The sequence below is a fragment of the Protopterus annectens genome, chromosome 2.part0, assembly GCF_019279795.1.
Source record: "Protopterus annectens isolate FY-2018-M chromosome 2.part0, PAN1.0, whole genome shotgun sequence".
Classification (NCBI taxonomy): Eukaryota; Metazoa; Chordata; order Ceratodontiformes; family Protopteridae; genus Protopterus; species Protopterus annectens.
This window is the reverse complement of record NC_056728.1, coordinates 125,877,730-125,899,181: the sequence shown is the minus strand read 5'-3', so window position 1 is coordinate 125,899,181 and position 21,452 is coordinate 125,877,730. Positions and strand designations below refer to the sequence as shown.

The 21,452-nt window shown below is 39.3% G+C and overlaps 1 protein-coding gene across 1 annotated transcript in view; it reads left to right on the top strand.

The window, feature by feature from the left end:
- The window catches only part of LOC122792710 (armadillo repeat-containing protein 8-like), a 1,055,700-nt gene that overhangs the window by 265,690 nt on the left and 768,558 nt on the right, over positions 1–21,452 (top strand). The window lies entirely within an intron of this gene.

Genomic DNA, 21,452 nt, shown 5'->3' with positions numbered 1-21,452 from the left:
GAGACTATAAACAGAATCAAGCGTTCGTTTTAGTATCCTGCAACCAAATAGACATCACAAGGTTAGGTTCCAAGGGGAACAGGAAATGGCAATGCAGCAACATTTGCAGCAAACGGACGGTGCAGTTCCATCTACGGAATATGACGGTGAAGAATATAAAGAATATCTGGGGTTACCAAGGGCTGTAAATTAAGGATATATGCAGAGAACTTTTCAAAGTCAGTTAGGGTTGATGGATAATCGTAAAAGATCGTGGAATGGACCAGTTGATTTCAGAGAATCCCCCGTTCCTTTAAACGAGGTAAATGGAACTGAACTTTCAACACAAGACTGTTTCAGTAATATAGGGAGAAAATAAGACTGCATTTTCAAGATATAGTTCTGATTATTTAGTTAATCTGTCTGGTTATGAGTTCACGTGTCATGATATGAGTGTATTGAGTAGAGGTTTAAAATTTATTCAGACTGCATTCCTGAGACTGCATGAAATGAAGGTGGAAATATTCAAATTTATATGGAAGTTACATTTATGTAATCATTTTAAGGAAAATGAAGTTAATTTTAAGGAAAATTAAGTTAATTTTCTTAATTATTACAGTGACACATTCATACTGTAGTAATGAAAGTTTTTTTTTCTTTTAACTAAGAATTTGAAATTAATGCATATTGTAAATTTGAAACAGAAGGTGTATTTTGTAAGAGCAACTTTTTTCCCCCATTTAAAAATGAGACTATTCACCATTTTCTTCCCTTTTAAATTATAGTGTAGAAAAAGAATTTAACTTATTTTATAAGAAGAAAGAGATTTAGTACAATTTAAACAAGGAAGAATGGCAAAGTTTAAATGATCTACATCATAGAACTGGGTTGGTGTTCAAAGTAGCAGGTAAAGGGGGAAGTTAGTAGTCTTACATTTCACTCAATATTTACAAATATGCCATGACCATTTGGACAATAAGGAAGTATATGAGAAGGTGGATATAAATGTTGTTATAAGGCCATAGAGGAACATAAAGCACTTTTAAAGAAAGGTCTTAGGTTGAACTATTTCTGTCAGAGAGATGTGCAATATGTATTTGATTGCAAAGATTGTTCCATTGTTCACTTTTTTGCTTGCACCTAAAGTACATAAAAGTTTACGTAATCCACCAGGCCTTCTGATTGTATCAGCCTGTGGATATTTTACTCATAATATTTTGTGCTTTTTACATCAATATTTGTTAAAAGTATTTATGTTATCGTCTTATATCAAGGATGTTTTTGATTTTAAAGAAAAGATATAAGATGGGAAGGCGAAAGATATTTTGTAGTAGTAGATGTTACAAGTCTGTATACTAGTATCAAAAATACACATTGGTTAGAGGCTGTAAAACTTTTTTTGGTGACAACCCCAGTACCCATTATATATTACAACTCATTGTATTTTGTTTGGAGAACAATATGTTTGAATTCAGTGGTGAATTATTTAGACAATTGCAGGGAACAGCCATGGGGGTGGCATTTGCCTGCATGTATGCAAATTTATTTATGGGGTATTTTGAAAATTTGTATATTTATAATGGTGAATTTTTTTATTAAACTTAGTTAAATATTGTGGGTACATAGACTATTTGTGAAGGTGGGTTCAATAAGGTGACTGAATTTATTCAAAGCTTACATAAGAATAGATTTGGTATAAGTTTTTTGATGGTTTGCAGCAAGGAAAAAGGGTTAATTTTGTGGATACAACGGTTGGAATGAGTGATGGAACTATCAAGACAAAAATGCTTAGAAAATTTGAGCAGTGTGATTACATATTACTTGGAACAAGTCACCCATCTCATACTATAGAATCTGTTCGTTATGGTGAATTTTTAAGAATTGGGAGACTGTGTAGGGATATAAACGAATATAAGCAAGAATTGGATAAAGCAATTGAAATGTTTATTAATAGGGGTTATAGAAGAGACTTATAGTTAATGAAGATGTGAAAAAAGTTAACATGAAAGAGGTAAGGCACTATCAACCGAAGTATAAGGGTAGGAATGAAACTCAGGAGAGGAAAATAACCCAAAATTTATTTTGTTTGAAAATTTACTCGTTTTTCAGGAAGATTCATTAATTGTAGAAAGGGATGTACGTTTGGATTTTTTAAATAATAAAACATTAAGGTTTTCTTGTATGAGAGGGAGAAGTATAAAATACTTTTTATTACATGGTAAGTTTAGTTTGCTTATTATGACAAGACATGACACGGTGGTTCAAAAGGGCACCTTTCCATGTGTTAAATGTACAGGATGTCAATATATAGTGAGAAGTTTCTCCCAGATTAATGGTATGAAATTTCAGGAACAAGGTTGTTTTAGTTGTCTAAGTGAAGGGGGTGATGTATGCTTTAAGATGTCCCTGTAAAAAGTTCTACATTGGTTAAAGTAATTTTTTCAGCTAGGTTAAAGGAACATTTGAGAGATATTAGGAGAGGTATGAAGTTAGTCAATTAGCTACACACTTAAAACAATCACATAATGGAAATCCTTCTGCTTTACAAGCAACAGTTTTGGAACAAGTGCTCAGTGAAAAAATGATACATGACAAAAAATACAGTTGAGAAAAAAATGAATTGATTTTAATTTTAAAAATGTATACACTTTTTTTTCCCTATGGGTCTGAATAGGGAATGCCATTAGAAGTGTTTGATACAAGTTTTAAATGCATGTTTTTAATCGATTAATTGTTTAATTATTTAACCAGTATGTAATGGATGTATATATGTGGTGCTGAGTAGAGGTAGAGTTATACTCTGTAAAAGGCTTGTAGTAGGCAAGGCGCTAGAGAATTGATGGATTTTTTTTTTTTTGGTGTTTTAATAAAGTATTTATTTTGGTATCACTGACCTCCCATTTTTGTCATTTACATAGGTGGCATTTCGATTTAGCAGTTTATTAGGGATATTTTGTCTGCAGTTTCTTGTGAAGAAAAATGTGCTGTAAATGGTAGTTTCTTCCAACTCTCCGGTCACAACTCATTTTTCAACGTGTTTATGATCCTGATGCTTCTTCCAGGGCTGTGACTACTGGCATTCTTTCGAGGAGGTTTGCATGGCTTTGTTCCCAGAACCTCCCATATGTGAAAAATGAGATCTTAAATTCTCTTTTGAATAGCGATTTAGTTTTTGGTCCCTCTGCTGCAGATGTTATCAGTGTGTGTAGTATCTCACATTTTTTAGCTGTTCGTTTCCAAATGTTTTAAGGCATTCTGTACCCTTTCATCCAAATTTGGAAAGAAACAAAATAGTCTCTGCAAAATGCTGACTAACAGATGTTGAAAAGCAATGGCAAGGGGGGTTCCAAATGGAAGGCAGGAACCATCTTCAAAACAAATGACAGTCTAATAAGTCAAAACATCTATTTAAAGGACCATGTCCTTTCCCTAACCCTGGGTGTCCCTTTTCCCTTTCAGAAAGTCTGAACCACTAGTTCTTTCATTGGCAGCACAGTTTCAGACATGAGTTCTGTAGATCATTCAACAAGGTTGCACGTGGGAGTTAATTCCTTATCCACCTGACCAGACTACTCTGTTTCCCCCAATCTTCAACATATGATATCCCTGGGAGTTATAGCCATTTCCCTCTTCCTAGTGTGGTAAGGGTTTTTATTCAAGTATGTTGTTGGTGCCAAAGAAATAAAATGCCTGGGGATCAGTTCTTGATTTTTCTTTCATAAACCAGTTTGTGATGGTGCAAAGTTCAAAATGCTGTCACTTCACAAACTATTACCCCTTCTTCTTCATTTACCTTTTCTGGTAACACCAGATTCAAGATGGTTATCACAACTCAGTTAATACAGATTTCACATGTTTCTTAATGTGATCCAGGCACACACAGCCATATCCAGTTCTCTGCCTTACCTTTTGGACTGTTCACTGCACCAAGTGTGTCTAGCTCCAGTTACAGCTCATTGCAGGCTGCATGGTATCAACATTCTTCTGTATTTAGATAACTTGCTTATCTTTGAGGGGCCTTTCTAAGTGTAAGGAATCTGTCTTATGGGTGACTCATCTCTTATGCAAGCATGGATTCCAAGAGAATATTCCAAAGCCTTTCTTGGCTCCCTCATACAGGATTGTGTTCCTCGGATCTTAACTGGAAACCTCAATTCAAAGAGTTTTTCTTACACAGGAAAAATAGATCTATATTTAGTTTTGTCTAAGGTTTTCCTCACAGTCTTGAGTCATTGTGAGTGAATACTTCAGGATTTTGAGTCTCTCTGATTCTCATGGTACCCCCTGGCAAGACTCCATGTGAGAAAGATAGAGTGGTACCTGAATCTCTTTTGGCCCAACATTTACAGTCTTTATCCTTGCAAATCTGTCAAGGATGTATTACCCAAAGAAGGTGAAGACCTGTCAGAAACTGTGCTAGGGGTTCAAAATTTTGGGGAGGCAACAGATATCCTTAAATCCAGGTCTCCCCTTCTCCCTCCCTGTTCATATCAGTACAGACAATTCAGACTTTTCATGGGGAACAATTTCAGGAAGGTTAAAAGTATGTCGGGTATGGGATTCCTAGGACTGACACAAGCACATATATATCAAGGAGATGTTTTCCTTGCCATGATTAAGGCACTCAACTCTCTGAACTATCATTTTTCCATGGGACCTCCTCAAGATGTTATAGACAGTAACAGTTATGTGGTACATTAACAGGCAAGGGAGATCCAGGTCATACGCCCTTTGCAGACTAGCCATGTTAGCTTGGGATACAGCTTCACAGAACAATCTGCTTTTGCAGGCATCCTACATTCTGTCAGAGCAAAATTTTTATGTGGTAGACAAGCTGAACACTACCAGGGCAGACCCATGTGAATGGAGGCTAGACTGGGGGTCTTCAATGATTTGATCCCTCTGTGGGGAGTTCCTCAAGGAGAGACATCATTGCTCCTCTCCGAACATTCGTCTTGAAAGATTGTTCCAGGATTCCATACCTGAAGGCTGGAAAGTCAGATGGCATTTCTTTTCCTTGGACAGGAATGTTCCTGTATGCTTTTCCACCTCCTCTTCCACGAATATCCAGGTTACTTTGGAAGATTCAGAGGGCATCTCCCCAAGATCACTGTGGTGACTCTTGGACCAGGCAGTTGTGGTTTTTCTTTCTTTTGGAAGTGGTCAGGGGCAAGTACTGCAAGCCTCCTCACAGACTGGATCTGATTGATACACCCTTGCATCTGTCAACGTCAGGTGACTGGACAATAGGGTCTTAATACCTTTTAGGCACCTGTTTACTTGGGCATGCTGCAGTTACTAATGGAGGCAGGGGAAGCCTGCTACTAAAAGGTCTATATCAGCAAATGGAAAAGGTTTTCTAGGTGGAGCCAGCAACTTAACCAGCACCCATTCAGGATGGTTTTGTTCTCTGGTTTCACAATATTTGTGTGAACTACTACCTGTGGCCTTTATTAGTCTTCTATCTGTGTTTATTGGTCATTACAGCATGTCTATCCATGGATTCTTATTGAAAGTATTATGTTGTCAAAATGTTCCTGAAAGGGGTTTTTGCATAAGAGTTCTCCAAGTTAAACAGTGGCCCCTGCTTGGCATCTTAATTTTGTGGTACATAATCTAACACTTGCTCCATTTGAGCCAGCTGATCTTTCTGACTTGAAGTTCTTAACATGGAAAATAGTTTTATTGATCGCACTGTCCTCTGCAAGAAGAGTATTAGAGTTGCAAGCTCTTATGGTGAGTTTAACCGTACCTCATTTCTCAAAGGGATAGGTTTTCTTTGAGGACTAATTCTTCTTTTATTCCTGAAGTGGTATACAAGTTTACTTTAATCCAAACTATCAATTTTCCCATTTTCTTTCTTGAACCAAAAAATGGGAAAAAGAATGCTGCAATCTTAAATGTCCACAGACACCTCAGGTACTAGCTTGACTGAATTAAATTTTTCATATCATCAGATCGATTTGTTAATTTCTTGGAAGGTGAGAAGACTTGTGTCAAAACAGATGATTTCCAAATGGTAGTCCAAGGCTTTTGAGTTTTGTTACACTAACGGATCTATTCCAAACAGCTTTAAGGCCCCTACTCTACCAGGGTCTTGGCTTCATCTATGGCTTTTTGAAAAGGGCTAGTTCTAGAAGTCTTTAGAAGCTGTTATGTGATCCTCTGTACATACTTTAACAAAGTGCTATAAGCTTGAATCCTTTTCTAGGTCCAGGGCAGGCTTTGCTAGGACCATTCTCTAGAGGTTCCAGTGCTCTTCTCGTTTCACCTCCCAAATGTAGTTAGCTGCAGTTATCTAACCATACAGCTAAGGCTACTGTTGCAGTGATCAGAATGATTAGCATAGTACAGTTCTGTAAGTTAAGCTTACCATATCAGTAGGTGGTTGATCACAGCTGCAGTAGCTGCTCCATCCCCCTTTTTATGCCAGGGTGTAGACATTTTAATTATTTTCCTAGAAATGTCCTTTGTGGGCTTAGCCTCCCTCTCTTTTCTGGCAGGAAAGCTCTGAAAGGCCTTGCGCTAAAACTTTTTTAAGTCAGTTCAGTGTAAGCTGCTTGGCAGTTTGGGCATGTGGGAGGTGCCTTTAAGTTTTGGGAACTGGCTGATTACCATATCTTTGGCAGGATGTAAAACAGTTCAAGCTTCTTCAACAGTGACATTTCAACATTTACTGTCAATGTAAGTTCAGCTTACTCGACTGTACTTTCCTGTTTTATCTGCTTTAGAGAATGTTTTTCCTTTCATCTTGTAGTTTACCTAACAGTCAACATCTTGCCCCTAGGAATTGCCACAGGTTGTAGAGGCCATCTCAGACCCACAAGCACCTGATTTATAATCCTAAAGCCAACCCTTCTTTGATTTCTTTATCACTAACAGTAATCCCATTTCATCGGCAGTTATGAGGAAGCTTTGGATAAGTTTGGGAATCGTATTTAGTCTTCTGCCACTCTTAATATTTAGAATTTTAAATTGCCAAGTTTACCTTTTTGTTTTTAGTAGCGTCTTTTTGTGAACATAGAAATGCTTAACTTTTACCCTTCACTCCTTCGAGGCGAAAAGTTATTTGTATATGTGTCTCTAAGATTTGCTTCTTGTGAAACTGAACATTCCTTAAAATGTTGTGATGACACTGATATGGTCTCTAGGACATCATCTCCTGGGTTGTTGGTCATGAGAAGATGTGCATGTTTACATTCTTCAGTTCTTCCTGAAGATGTTAAAACCTAACTTTTAAATTCCCCGAAGGATAAGGAAATTATATTTCTCCGTTTTGCAACAGAGATACTTAAGAGATTTGATGAGAGTGGGGAAGTTGATTCAAGGTGTGACACAAATCTTCCAAATTACCTTTTTTAATGATAAATGTTTTCCTTTCCCTTTGGATCCATTTTTCAAAAAGCAGATCAAGCAGCAGGATGTCAGCAAACTGAATTAGAAAAAAACAAATAAAAAAAAAAAACAGCAAAGGCAAGGAAGCTTCAGAAATAAAGGGTAAGCCTTCAAAATCAAGGGCAGTCCAAAATGTCAGGTTGTCTGTTTCTTTAGGCTACCCTCCCCTCTTGGTTATCTTTCTGTCTCTCTCTCTCTCTCTCTCTTATTCTGCATTTTCCTTTGTGGTGTTAGACTGTTTCAATTAAGAGTTTTGACCATCATTCTGCATGGGTACACTTGACAGTGGGATTCCCTCCCTCCTTTCCAGGGGAGTCCACCTTGACCAGTTAAGTTTGTCCCAGTTCCTTCCAGTTGTGGAACAAATGTCATTTCAGATGGTCCTAGAACCAGTGCCTGTTTTCAAGATGGAAAAGGGCTGTAGTCAAAAATTTATATTGGTCGAGAGAAAAAAAAAAAGGTGAGGTGGTACAACCCAGTCCCAGTATTCAAAATGTTATCTTTCAGACTTTAATTCTCATCCAATATTTGCTTTTCCTGGTAAAGTTACACTTAAAAGATGCCTGCCATCCCTTTCACTTTAGCTAAAATTTTTAGGTGTTTGATTTTCTGTGTCTGGCTAACATTATTCATTCTCTATCTTACTATTTAGAATTTTTACTTCTTCAGTGTTTACAAAGTGTCTGGCTACCAGTAGTTCCTTATTGCAGACTTCAAGACATTCACATTTGTCTTTATTTGGATGATTGTTTTATATCTGCAGATTCTTTTTTCTAGCTGCCAGGAATCCATATTGAGTGTTGATAATTTTCTACTTAGTTTGGGTCTTCACATGCAGTTAGAGATCTTCTGTCATTTCTTCTCACAGGATTGATTTCCTGTGATGTGTGATTCTACCCTGTGAAGAGCCTTTGTTATTGTAGGAAAAGTAGATATGTTCCGAAATTTCTTTCAGAATATTTCTAGTCAGAATCTGTTATCTCCCAGAGGATTTCGCAGGACTGTGGGCTGCACAGCTTCTATGACTTTTATGATTCTATGGATGGACTTAAAATGAGAAGAATCCATTGATACTTCGGGTCAATCCAGACTCTGCATCTACACCCTTAATCTTTTTAGATCCCTTTTGTTGGGATTTGTAAGATGGGGTTGTCTATAGATGGTAACTAGTTGTGTCAGAGTTAAGTTTTTCATTTTCCTTTCCACCACCTTTTCAGTCTGTCGCAACAGATGCCTGAGTAGATTCCAAAGATGTGAAAGTGCAAGGTCTAAAACCAAATAAAGAGATGAAAGCGAACACTTGTAACCAGGAACAACCAAAGTTCGCTCAGGAGAACCAAATAAGGGTACAGACCAAGTACCAATAGAAAGTTAAAATAACAAGGTAGTTTATTGTGCAAAACCCAAACGCTTGTATACAAAATACGTTTTCGAAAATCTTCATCAAAGGCAAACAGCAATACACCAAAATCCTCCACTTAAATAAATCTATCAGACCAAGTATAGACCAATGATATCATTAAAACAATTAAATATTTAAATAAATGATTCAATTGAAAAATATTTAAAAACACAAATATAAATAAGACGCAAGTTCCAAAACCCATATTGATGAATAAAAATAGATAAGTGATGTAATCTGTGTATGTGTAACCATAAAAAAACAACATTAATAATAATTTTAATAAATCATTTAAAAATTGTGTAAATATACAAAAATATTTAAATGTATAAAATTGATTATTCTAAATGTTTAAACTAATACTGACATCTAGTGGCAGATTATAATTTTGCACTCCTCAACTTTAAAATTGGCATTATAGAAATTGTATCATTAAGGCCAGGAATCCTAGTAGCTTCTAATATGATCTGCCAATATAACTCTCTGTATTTTAGTTTGGTCTCCCACATACCTCCCCTGATTTCTTTTGGTACCACTTCAATAACAAAAAAATTTAAAGGAAGCTGATGGACATGCAGGGATATGTCTAAAAAGTGCGTCGTTCATATTCTCCTTTTTTATTGCATAATGATGTTCATACATCCTGGTTTTTAGCTTCCTCTCAGTTTTTCCAGCATAGAAGGACCCACAGGGGGAACACAAAGCTAAATAAACCACACCTTGGGTGTTGCAATTAGAAAATGTGTGGCTCTTAATATACCTATTTCTGCTAGGTATAAAAATACTGGAACAATTTTCAACATGTGGACATTGAGAACATGAACCACATTTGTAAGTCCCCTTTTTTCTGGATGAATAATCTAGTCTAGGGCCATTACCAAATTCAAATAGTCTCTTAAAATTCGTGTCCCTCCTGTAAATAAACTTCAAAGGTGGACTTTGAATTTGTTTTAGTTCAGGGATCTGAAGAAAACGTTCCCATAATTACTTCCCTGATGTTATGTGAATCCCCCGTATAATCCATTATGTATGCTCCTTCATAACTAAGGTTAGAAGCTAAATCATTGCTATGAGGATTCAGTGTTTCATCGTGACCTAAAATAGGTGCAAATCTCCCTTTCCTACCTAGGACCACTTCTTCTATAATGTCTTGAATAAGATTGTCAGGGTAACCCCTGTCTCTAAACATCTGGGAGACCATCTCTACTTCCTTAACAAAATCCTCTTCCTCAGAGGTCATCCGACTAATTCTAACCAACTGTCCTTTGACCAGGTTCTTTTTCTGAAAAAATGGGTGACCACTATTGTAATGGAGGTAGGAATTTGACAAAGTTTTTTTCCTGAAAACTTTAGAAGAAAAGGAGTGGTCCAATTTGGTCAAGGAAATGTCCAAATAAACTAATTCACTATTATTAAAAGAATGGGTAAAATCTAAAAATTCAGTGGTTCCTTTGAGGTATGTGAGAAATTCTAGAAATCTTTCATAAGAATCCTGCCAAAAAATAACAATGTCATCCAGAAAACGTTTATATAAACACCAACAATGGGAAAACTCACTATTAGTAACAAATAGTTTCTCCCACCAGGACAAAACAATGTTTGCATAAGTAGGGGCACATTTTGCCCCCATAGCTACCCCTCTTTCCTGTTTAAAAAAATTCCCCCTCAAAATACATAAAATTATTTTTAATTACTATCTCCATGAGCAATAGACAGGTGTTAAAGTCATTAGAACCATAATTACCACTCTCTCTCATGCTTTCCTCCAGCCATAAAAGACCTGTTTCATGAGGAATAGAACCAAAAAGGTCCACTATGTCCAGGGTAACAAACAATAGGTTGGAATTGAAAAGTTCAGGTTTTACATGTCTTAAAAAAATCCCATGAATCCTTCAAGATAGTAATTCCTTGGTTTGAGAGTGATTTTAGTTTTACATCTAAATACTTGGCTAGAGGAGCAGTCATAGACCCCTCTGAAGAAACTTTAAGTCTTAAAGGTGGGTCCGAAGGATCCTTGTGGACCTTTGGAATACCAAAAACTGAGGGTGTCCTGGGGTACCTGTTATACAAATAATTAAAAGTATCCAAATCTATAGATTCTTCCAATAACAAATCATTTAAAAGCAAAGCAATTTTAGAGTGAGCTATATTTACCTCGTTAATAGAAGCCTTAGAATATTTTGAATCATCTAGTAACATTTCTTTCATTTTAGATTCATATAAAATATAATCCATTAAAACTGTACCCCCTCCTTTATCTGGTTGCATAATTCTTAAAGATTTGTTATTAGTGAGTTGGTTCAACAACAATTTTTCATCCTTTGAAAGGTTGGAATATATCTTATGTATATTAATAGTATTCCTAATCTCCCTTTCCGTGATAATTTCTAAGTTTTTAAGCTTTGGGTGTAGAGGTGGATTAAAAGTACTTTTTCTCTTAAAAATGGACTGTCCATATACAGATTGTGAGTCTGCCAACACCAAGGCCAAGTTCCTTTTCCGTAAAAACAACTTCATATCAATTATAGCCTGAGGAATATTGCCTTTTCTGATAGGTATATATTTAAAACCTTTGGAAAACAATTTAAAATGATCCAGGTTAATTAATTCAGCACTATAATTAAAAATTTTATAATTACTATGTTCAAAAATATTGCCATAGTGTTTGATTTAAACACTGGAATCTGTATTGACTAATATCTGGGATTCCCCCTGTAATAATGATGTTGATTGTAATAAACAGGTTTTTTGTTCCGAATTCTGTTGGATCTCCGGGGGAGGGGTGGAAAATCCAAAGGGTCTGGATGATAAGATTCTGTAAAAACTTTGTTGTTTTCCTCACCCACCGAATTTCTATTAATTGTGTTTGTGATTTGGTCCTGTATAACATTCTGGGGTGTATAAATTAAAAGTCCTTGGTTTGGGATAAGCAGTACCATCCTGATATTCCTTTATATCCCTTTCCAGTTTTCCTTGCTTTCTCCTCATATTATTTTTACAGTCTAAATCAATCTGTTTAAATATGTTAAAATATAGGGCTTTCTCAGACTCAACACTAAACAAAAGATGTTGCAAAATAGCGGAGTTAATAGATTCCATTTTCTCCAACAATAAATGTCTGATTCTTTCATTTTCTACAATAAGAGCCTGGACAATATCTAAACCACACTTATCAAAATTTTTTAACAGTTCAGAATGAAATGCAGAACCATTACCAACCCGACTGGGAAATTTGCAAACCCTCAAACCGTTAGGAACAATGTTTTTACTTAAACATTCCTTAAGAAAAGTATTGTCACAGCCAAGTCTTTTAAATTTGACCATATAAAAATACAAAGCATCCAAACTTTCCCTGTAGGTTCGGGTGTCTCTTTCCTGGTTACCGACCCCTGGGTAGTTAATATGCAAAAGGTAGTTTTGTCCAATAAAACCATCATAATCAGCCAAATAATTAACAGTGAAGTCACCTTGTACTGAAGGAAGGTCCCCAGTTCTGTTATCCAAACAGCGCGGATTGTCATGGCCATCATTAGCATAGTTAATGGTAGTGTTGGACCGTAGTAAACGTGGAAAATCGTCATAATCCTGTGTACCAGGGTTAACAGAAGCAGGGGAACCCTATTTCGATTTAGTATTTTTGCCATTTACTTCCGTATTAGAATGAATTGCACAGCGTTTGACTCTTGCAAGGTCTGTGGAACAGACTTGACAGACACACACACATGTCAGAGATGATGGCCGCAGTAAATACTTTGAAAGACTTGAATCATCTCTGGTTTCCAGGACATTTACAAGTTTTCACAGACAACATCAGAGTGATGCGGTACATAACCAAACTGGGGATATTGGATCTTACCCCCCCCGGTAGACTTGCTGTGATAGACTGAGAGGTAGCGGTTTCTGGTCGCTATGACTCTTCAAGATGAAAACATTCTGGCAGAGTAAAATTTTGCAGCAGATAAGTTGAGCAGAGCCAGGAAAGACCCTCATGAATCACCCTTGGGTCTAGCATTCGCTTCTGTGGATTTGTTGTTTTGAATGGTGATGACACTAGTATGATGATGGAGTTTGTACATATAATTAGCAGGGTGTGTGGGAGGTGCAGGAGGGCTTTCCCCCTTCAAAATGTTTGCACATAACCGGAAGTCCAGGTAGGTTCGGCAATGTTGACATACACAGCTGAGGTAGTTGCCATTATTGAAACTCTGTTTAAACATCACTTTAATAATGATACTTTCCTTTCTCCAGGAATATCATGATGCAAGCTAATCACACTAACAAAAACAGTGGAGGAGTAGCAGCTATAAACTGCTGAACACATCTGCCTTTCTTCGTTTTACAGTCAATATACTCAAATGCAGAAATCCTTATCAGTCATCTTATGGCTTTAACAAGATTAAAGCCGTAAGTGTTGTTACATGATGCATCCCAGCTGAGCTAGTCCCTTCCCCCGCCTATCACCACCATACTTTTGACAATGTTCAGAGAGAAGGAATTAGTGAAATCTGTTTTAGACAAATATCAAATATGTTTTTGCTTAGGCAATAATGTTCAGTCATTTCTGTTGCAGACTGTGTACTTGGTATGTTTAATGTCATCTGTATAAGCTGCAACTTGTGAATATTTTATGTATTGACTTTTTCAGCTTGTTATAGCTGTCCATATATTTGCACTATATGTGTAGGTTCACACTGAATTAAGTTGAATTTTTACTTGGTTATTCTGTCATTCTTCTGTATTAGACTTTGTATTAACATTATTTAACTGTAAGCATATTATGCCAATGTGGAGCTTCTTTTTCCAGGCCTCAGCTGAAAATGGGATATTATCCCAGTGGGACTTTTCTAGTAAACAGTTGTCAAATAAAATAAATTATATTCCTAGCAGTAGTGACCAAGCTATCATACAAGATATACTGTCTTGGAATACATCTAGTATCACTCAAGAAACAATTACTTTAGGAGAGTTTAACTGCGACTGGAATGCCTTTGCTATATCGCTGCTTCCCCAGTCCCAGTCAACCAACATAGCTTCACAAAACAGATTAACACACCACTCAGATTGAGTAAAGCTACAGATACACATGTTCTTCGTGTTTCACTGTTGCAGTCATTACATTTGGGTAATCTGCTGGCAGGTTGCCCTCAGTCGGCCTGATTAACAAAGTCTTGGGTCCTGCGTTGGTTGCTGTCCCTTCTTCCATGACGTCAGGTCGTCAGGGGTATAAAACATGCAGCCGACGCCATTACATCAGTCTTTCTTGCCGCGCGGTGCCCGAAGCAGAAGCATTTCGCAAGTGCCGGTTGGCCGACTCCTGAAATTGAACTAAAAAGCTAAGTACCCCCTTGAGGAAACTTTTTCTTGCTCCTTTCCAATGTCAGTAAAAGTTAATCATGGCATTACTTGTGGGAAGCAAATACCTCATAAGGATTTTCATTTGTACTGTATTCCTTGCCTAGGCCCTGACCATAATGTACCTTGCTGTCGGTTTTGTGCTTTATTTAATAAACGCATTATCAAACGGTAAATTTTTGCTTCTAAATATTTTGGCTCACGTGTTAATTATCCAGAAATGTCATCGGTTAGCAATCCAACTACCGGAATACCTAAAAAACGCAAAGAAAAACACAACAGGCCGTTGAGGTCCAAAACTGCCGACGCTTCTCCTAGCCAGTCGCCAGTTCGCCGGTACTCAGTGAGGCGCTTTCGCAGCCCCTGATACCCACTACTTCTGATTCGCAGGCCTCTACTGAGACCCATTTGGAGTTCGAGATGCTTCAATTATGGAACCCGTGGATGTCTCTACCTTGGATGGGTCCGGAGCTGCTGTGCAGGCACCGGCTTCTGAGGGCGTTTTAAGGCCTACAGATTTGTATATTAGACCAATGCCATCTTCAAAAATAAGGCCAAAATCTCCCCCTATGCCTAAAACACAGATGCTTGGGGCACATGTACAGGCCCCTATGCCTAAAAAACAAATTATCAAAATGGCTGAAGATTTAATTACTCTGATCAGGAGTAGCCAACCTCCCCCTTCTAAGAGGCCTAGGCAAGACATTGATTATGAATCTTCTGAACAGGGTTCTATTTATTCTGACTCTTCTAATGAACAGGTATTGTCTATACCTACTTATGAGGACTCTGATGCAGAAGATTCCATTCATTCTGCTTCTCCCCCGTGAGAATTTTTCTTTTGGGGAAACTTTACGTACCTTAAGGGAACATTTCCACTGGGAAAGTCAGGATTTCTCTGAATCTAAAAAGAGACTTAGGGATTTTCTTCTTCTTCCTCAGCACAGGCCTTTGGCTATGCCTCCTGTTTTTGAGACCTTGTTGATTATGTTTTTTTGGAATCTAGTTTGCTCCAGATTCTCTGTCTCCGGCTCCTTGTAAGCCAGACAGATACTAGAGGGTTCCTGACTCCCACAAATTCCTTTTCAAAAATCCTGTTGCAGATCCTGAAACCATTTTTCAGGGTCCCAAGGGTATTAAGGCTTCTACAGCTAAAAATCCTTCCCCTTCTGATAGAGATTCCAGGGCGCTGGATAGATGGGGTAAGAAGGTTTACACTTCTGCAGCCTTGGCAATCAGGGCTTTAAACTGTCAATTTCATATGCTAAAATATCAGCAGCATATCATGGGACTGCTTAAACTGAAAATATGTTAATTTCTGACTGTGTGGAAAACAAAGATTTACAGGATTTATTGCATTCAGCTGAACAAGTTGGAAAACTTACTTTGCAATGTGGTTTTGATTCTTTGGAGGCCTCTTGCAGGGCTGCTGTAACTGGGTCTGTGCTAAGAAGGCATGCTTGGCTCAAAGAGCAATATCTGCCTGATCATGTTAAAGCAAAATTGTTGGATGCTCTTTTACAACAGAACCGTCTCCTCGTGGTGGCCAGCAGTGTTCCTCTAGCAGCAGAGACCAGAAAAGACTACCTTTCCAGATTTTAAGTATTTTTCTTGGCTTTTTTCGACTTTTTGTGCCTTTCGACTACTGTTTCTGCTTATTTTATCAAAGTTTGCACTGTTTTTTCTGTGTTTATAAGCTAAAACTGTTTACTGCACTTGCTAGTTTAAGTTTTGCCTAAAAGTTAAACTACAGGCTAATACACTCAAGTGTACTAGCTTTTGATAGCATTTAATCGAAAATCATAGCATTTATTGTGTTTTCTGCTTTTCTGTAAAAAAAAACAAAAAAAAATATCCTTGCTTTCCATACTTTCCTAACTAGTGTTCCAGAGACCAGATTTTGCTGATCCCAGGGCTTTTTTGTCTTGGTTCCTGTTTTCTCCATTTTCCTTGTTTGGTCAAGGGGTAGTTTCTTTACTCACTAGTGGGAGTAGGGAGTACTGAGCTGCCTGTTTGTCCTCAGAGGAGTGTTTTAAGGCAGTAACTTGTAGTTTATTGGCCATTTTGGGTCATTTCCTGTCTTTTCCAGCCCCCTGCTATAAAGCACGTTTTGGCGGGCTTTTCCAGCTATTGAGAACTCAGCACAGCTCCTCGTGGTGGCCAGCAGTGTTCATCTAGCAGCAGAGACCAGAAAAGACTACCTTTCCAGATTTTAAGTATTTTTCTTGGCTTTTTCGACTTTTTGTGCCTTTCGACTACTGTTTCTGCTTATTTTATCAAAGTTTGCACTGTTTTTTCTGTTTATAAGCTAAAACTGTTTACTGCACTTGCTAGTTTAAGTTTTGCCTAAAAGTTAAACTACAGGCTAATACACTCAAGTGTACTAGCTTTTGATAGCATTTAATCGAAAATCATAGCATTTATTGTGTTTTCTGCTTTTCTGTAAAAAAAAACTTGGAAAAAAAAAAAAATATCCTTGCTTTCCATACTTTCCTAACTAGTGTTCCAGAGACCAGATTTTGCTGATCCCTGGGCTTTGTCTTGGTTCCTGTTTTCTCCATTTTCCTTGTTTGGTCAAGGGGTAGTTTCTTTACTCACTAGTGGGAGTAGGGAGTACTGAGCTGCCTGTTTGTCCTCAGAGGAGTGGTTTAAGACAGTAACTTGTAGTTTATTGGCCATTTTGGGTCATTTCCTGTCTTTTCCAGCCCCCTGCAATAAAGCACGCATTAGCGTGATTTAGAGCGATTTACCGCGGAGCTGCCACTGTTGCACACTAGGGCAGCGCTGGTTAAGCAGGTTTAAACTATTCGGGCTACCTAAAGTCCACTCTTCAAATTTTCCCTTGAAACTACCTTCCTCGACCTATACTACTGATCTAATCAGCGTATCCTATAACTAAAAAGATCATCTCTACTTGACTCTAAGTAGACTATTCTCTATCTGTTAAACCTAGCACTTGCTCCTACAGTACTTATTACCTTGATACGGCACTCTTATAGATAGCACCCCAAAAGGCAACCCCCATTTCTCGGTCACCCACATCCCCGGAATCTTTTTAAAGTTTTTGTCTATCCTTCTAGCATGTCGAGGATCAGTTGCTAGTGTCCTCTCCTACTCAGCTGGTGAACCTGGGAATATTGAGGCAATGTTACAATTGCCTCATGTACACAGACAACCCTCTCCTCCTCCCACAAAACACAAATGCATGCGAGATGCAACTACTACGCCAAACTGGAGGCTGAGCTCTCTCAACATAGGACTGGCAAGACCAGTCAGGAGGAGAAGGTTACCACACACACTATAGACCCAGTCTCACATAGTACCATTACAACCTCAAATCATACACATAAACACACAAAGACATACTCGGAGGCTCTGATCAAAAATCTACCAAAACAGCAGAGGCCACCAAAGCAGACACCCAAACAACCACCACCTCAGAACACACCACCTGCAACACTTAGACCTCACAGTCAGAGTGTCAAACAGTCACAGCCCTTAAGGCCAAACACAATGCCAGACACAGTAGTCATTGGTGACTCCATAGTCAGACACACTGACGTCCCGCTCACCAGACTGAGTAAGGAGAAGGTCACAGTAAGCTGTCTGTCGGGCGCTAGAATCCGCCACATAACGCAAGCACTCAGGTCTCTCAACAGCAGGTACAAATATGACTCAGTCATTGTCCACGCTGGTGTAAACGACCTGAGACGTACCTCCTTGGACTACATGAAAAGAGACATTGAGGAGCTCTCTGATTATGTAGCCCAGGCAGGTATGACCCTGACCTTGAGCAGTATCCTACCTTCACCAAGAATGATGCCACAATACAGAGATAAGATGATCAGCTTTAACAATTGGCTAAAACACTGGTGTCATTCAAAGGGGATCCAGTATCTGTCTGCCTGGGATGACATGCTGGACAAGCCACGCTGCTTCGCAAGGGACGGCTTGCACCTGTCACCCTGGGATTCCGGATATTGGCAAAGGCTCTTGCCACCCCATAGTGCCTTTTTAGGCAAGGCTCAAATTCTAAACCTACCACCCTAGAACACAAAAAGGAAAAACTAAGGGTAATGCTGCTCAATGCCAGAAGTCTAAATCTCAAAATGCACGCACTCGAGGCCCTTCTCAGTATGGAGAACATCGATGTCTGTGCTGTGACAGAAACCTGGTTCAAGGCTCCTGAGAGCACCCCAGCGCTATCAGGTTTTACCTCATATCATGCCCGCCCCAAAATCGAAAATACCAAGAAAGGAGGGGGGGTTTCCATATTCATCAAGGACACCCACACCTCAAGACTGGTGGCAACGCATGATGCATCGGAGACCATCCAGGTGCAATTAACCGTAGGCAAGACTGCTCTGCAAATTGTAGCATGTTACAGGCCACCCTCACAAACTCAGGAACCTCACATGGCCTTCCTGAAAACACTAGAGGGGATAAATGTATCACCAAACACCATCATACTAGGTGACTTCAATTACCCAAATATAGACTGGGAACACTACTCAAGCCCAAACACCCTAGCCCAAAAGTTCCTGGAATTCATAAACTCAAATGCCATGGAACAACTAGTCACCATTCCTACAAGAGGAGATAACATACTTGATCTCATCATCACGAACATGGGAGCACAATGTTCAACACCGGAAGTATACCCCTCACTGGTGAGATCAGATCACAAACTAATCTCGCTGGAGGTCCTCATCCCACCCCACCGGAAATAAAAAGACCACAGTAAAGAACTTCTCAAAGCCGACTTCACACTTCTAAAGACTAGTGTGATCTCCTTTAAGGCCCCGAGCGGAAAACAGTACTCAAGCCGCTGAATCACTTACAAATGCCTTCTACCAGCACCTGCAGGACTGCATGGATAAGGCAATCCCAAGCAAAACAAAGACTCTTTGTACCAAAGGCAAGCGTCCAGTCTGGTGGACCCCAGCCATAAACAAACTCTGCAACAAAAGGAGGAAGCTACTACGAGATAGAGCAAAATCCTTAAAAGGTAAGACACCCTTGATCACTATAAGTAAAAAACTAAGAGCTCTCATAAAATCATCCAAAGCAAATTTCGAGAGAAAAATAGCTAAAGACTCAAAAGACAATCATAAGGCCTTCTTTAGCTATGTTAGAAACCTAGGAGAAAACTCCCAGATATGCTCAGAACTAGTTCAAAATGATGTGAAGATTACTGATCCTACAGACATTGCCAACGTACTGGCTGACAGGTTCAGTGCAAACTTCTCCCCCCAAAGGAGAGATATCTATACCAAGCGATTGCAGCCCCCAAACATCTCCAGCCCAAGTGAGAACTGCTCTCTCCAAAGCAAAACACAGCATCTATGGGACCTGATGGTGTCCCCGGCTGTGTGCTCCACGAACTCAATGAGGAATTAAACCCACAGCTAGGACAGCTGTTTAATCAAAGTCTTACCTCTGGATACGCACTCCAGGAGTGGCGACTGCAACTGTGGTCCCACTTCACAAAGGCGGTGCCTCCACCGACCCTGGAAATTACCGCCCATTAGCTTGACAAGCCTTATCTGCAAAGCCATGGAGAGGATCATAATGGACCTCATAAATAAAGACATAGGAATTTGCAGACTTTGGATCCAACCCAGTTTGGCTTTGTCAAAGGCAGATCATGCCTTTTAAACTTGGTTGACTTTTTCGAAACAGTCACCAAAGCCATTGATGAGGGAAAGGCAGTCCATACAGCCTACCTCGATCTGGCTAAGGCCTTCGATACAATACCCCACTCGGGTATCATTGAAAAACTCATCAGCTTAAACGTTAACCCATACATCACAAGATGGGTTGCAAACTGGCTGAGTGACAGAACCCACAGGGTCAGAGTTGCTGGCGCCATGTCAGACTCAAAGCCTGTCACAAGTGGTGTCCCACAGGGCTCAGTCCTGGGCCCACTCTTGTTTGGCATCTACTTTTCCGAAGTACAAGCAAACACAGTAGGGTTATGGCTGACAAAGTTTGCAGATGACTGCAAACTGGGTTCCATAGTAGAAAACACATCTGACACAGATATCCTTCAGAAGGGTCACAGAGAAGCGGATAACTGGTGCCAGAGCCACGGCCTAAAGTTAAATGCCAAAAAATGCATAGTCATACCCTTCGGGAAAAACAAGGTTACCCCTAGCTACCAAATAGGTGGCAATCCACTGAGCACAGAAGAAGTTATCAGGGACCTGGGGACCCAGGTTGATAGTAGTCTGTCATTCGACACCCATGTAGCTAAAGTAGTTAGGAAGACCTTCTACATTGCCCACCTTATCATGAAGGGATTCTCATCTAGATCAAGGGAGGTTTTAGTCTCCCTTTACTCATCACTCATCAGACCAATGATTGAGTACAATGCCCCATTCGGAATGTATCTGACCCGACACTTGCAGCAGCTGGAGAGGCCACAAAAGTTCCTCACCAAAAGGATAAAGGGTCTCAAAAATCTATCCTATGCTGCCCGACTGAAAGAACTCCAGCTCTATTCAGTCGCTTACCGCTTGCTCAGAGGTGACCTTTGCCTAACATACAAGGCCATGTCAAACCCAGATTTGTTGAATATGCTTCACCTCAAAAAGTCTAGATCCATCAGAGCCACAAGGGCGGGAGACTTAAACCTCGACATGGCTATTAATAGGACGTGCTGGAGGGATAGATTCATCACCCAAAGACTCCCTATGCTGTGGAACAAAATCCCGGTACATGTGAGGCAGAGCACCTCGCTGGCCTTGTTCAAGAGAAATCTTGACCAATGGATGGGAGATCGCAGATATACCCCAGGGATTACCTCAGTGTCACTGCTCGACAAAGGCACAGCAAAATAATGGGTATAGTTCCCCATACTAAAGGGGTGGCGTAAGCCACAAAACGATGGGCTAGGCTTGTAAATGCCCTCGGGCAGATAGCCTAGTATGAACCTATGAATAAGGCTGAAGAAGTTTTAAAAAAGATGGAAGATAAAGCTAAATCTATGCAAACTGTGAAAGATTTCTTACAAGTGCAACTTCCAAGATTTAGTAGGCACTGGCCTACTTCAAAACTGGTCCTTTCCAGTTCCTTCGAGAGCCACTCAAGTCAAACCCAGACATTCCAAAGGCTCCAGGTTTCAGTCACAAGGGACGTTCAGAACAAAACAATGGGGTGCCTCCTCTTCCAAATCTGGAAACAACAAGACACCTCCCTATGGTAAGTAGTCTCAATGACTTCCCTTTACACTTAACAATCACTTACCTTTTAGCCGCCCTTTTGGGGGGAAAACTGGCTCTTCATGCAAGAAATTGGCAACTTAAAACCCAGGACAAATGGG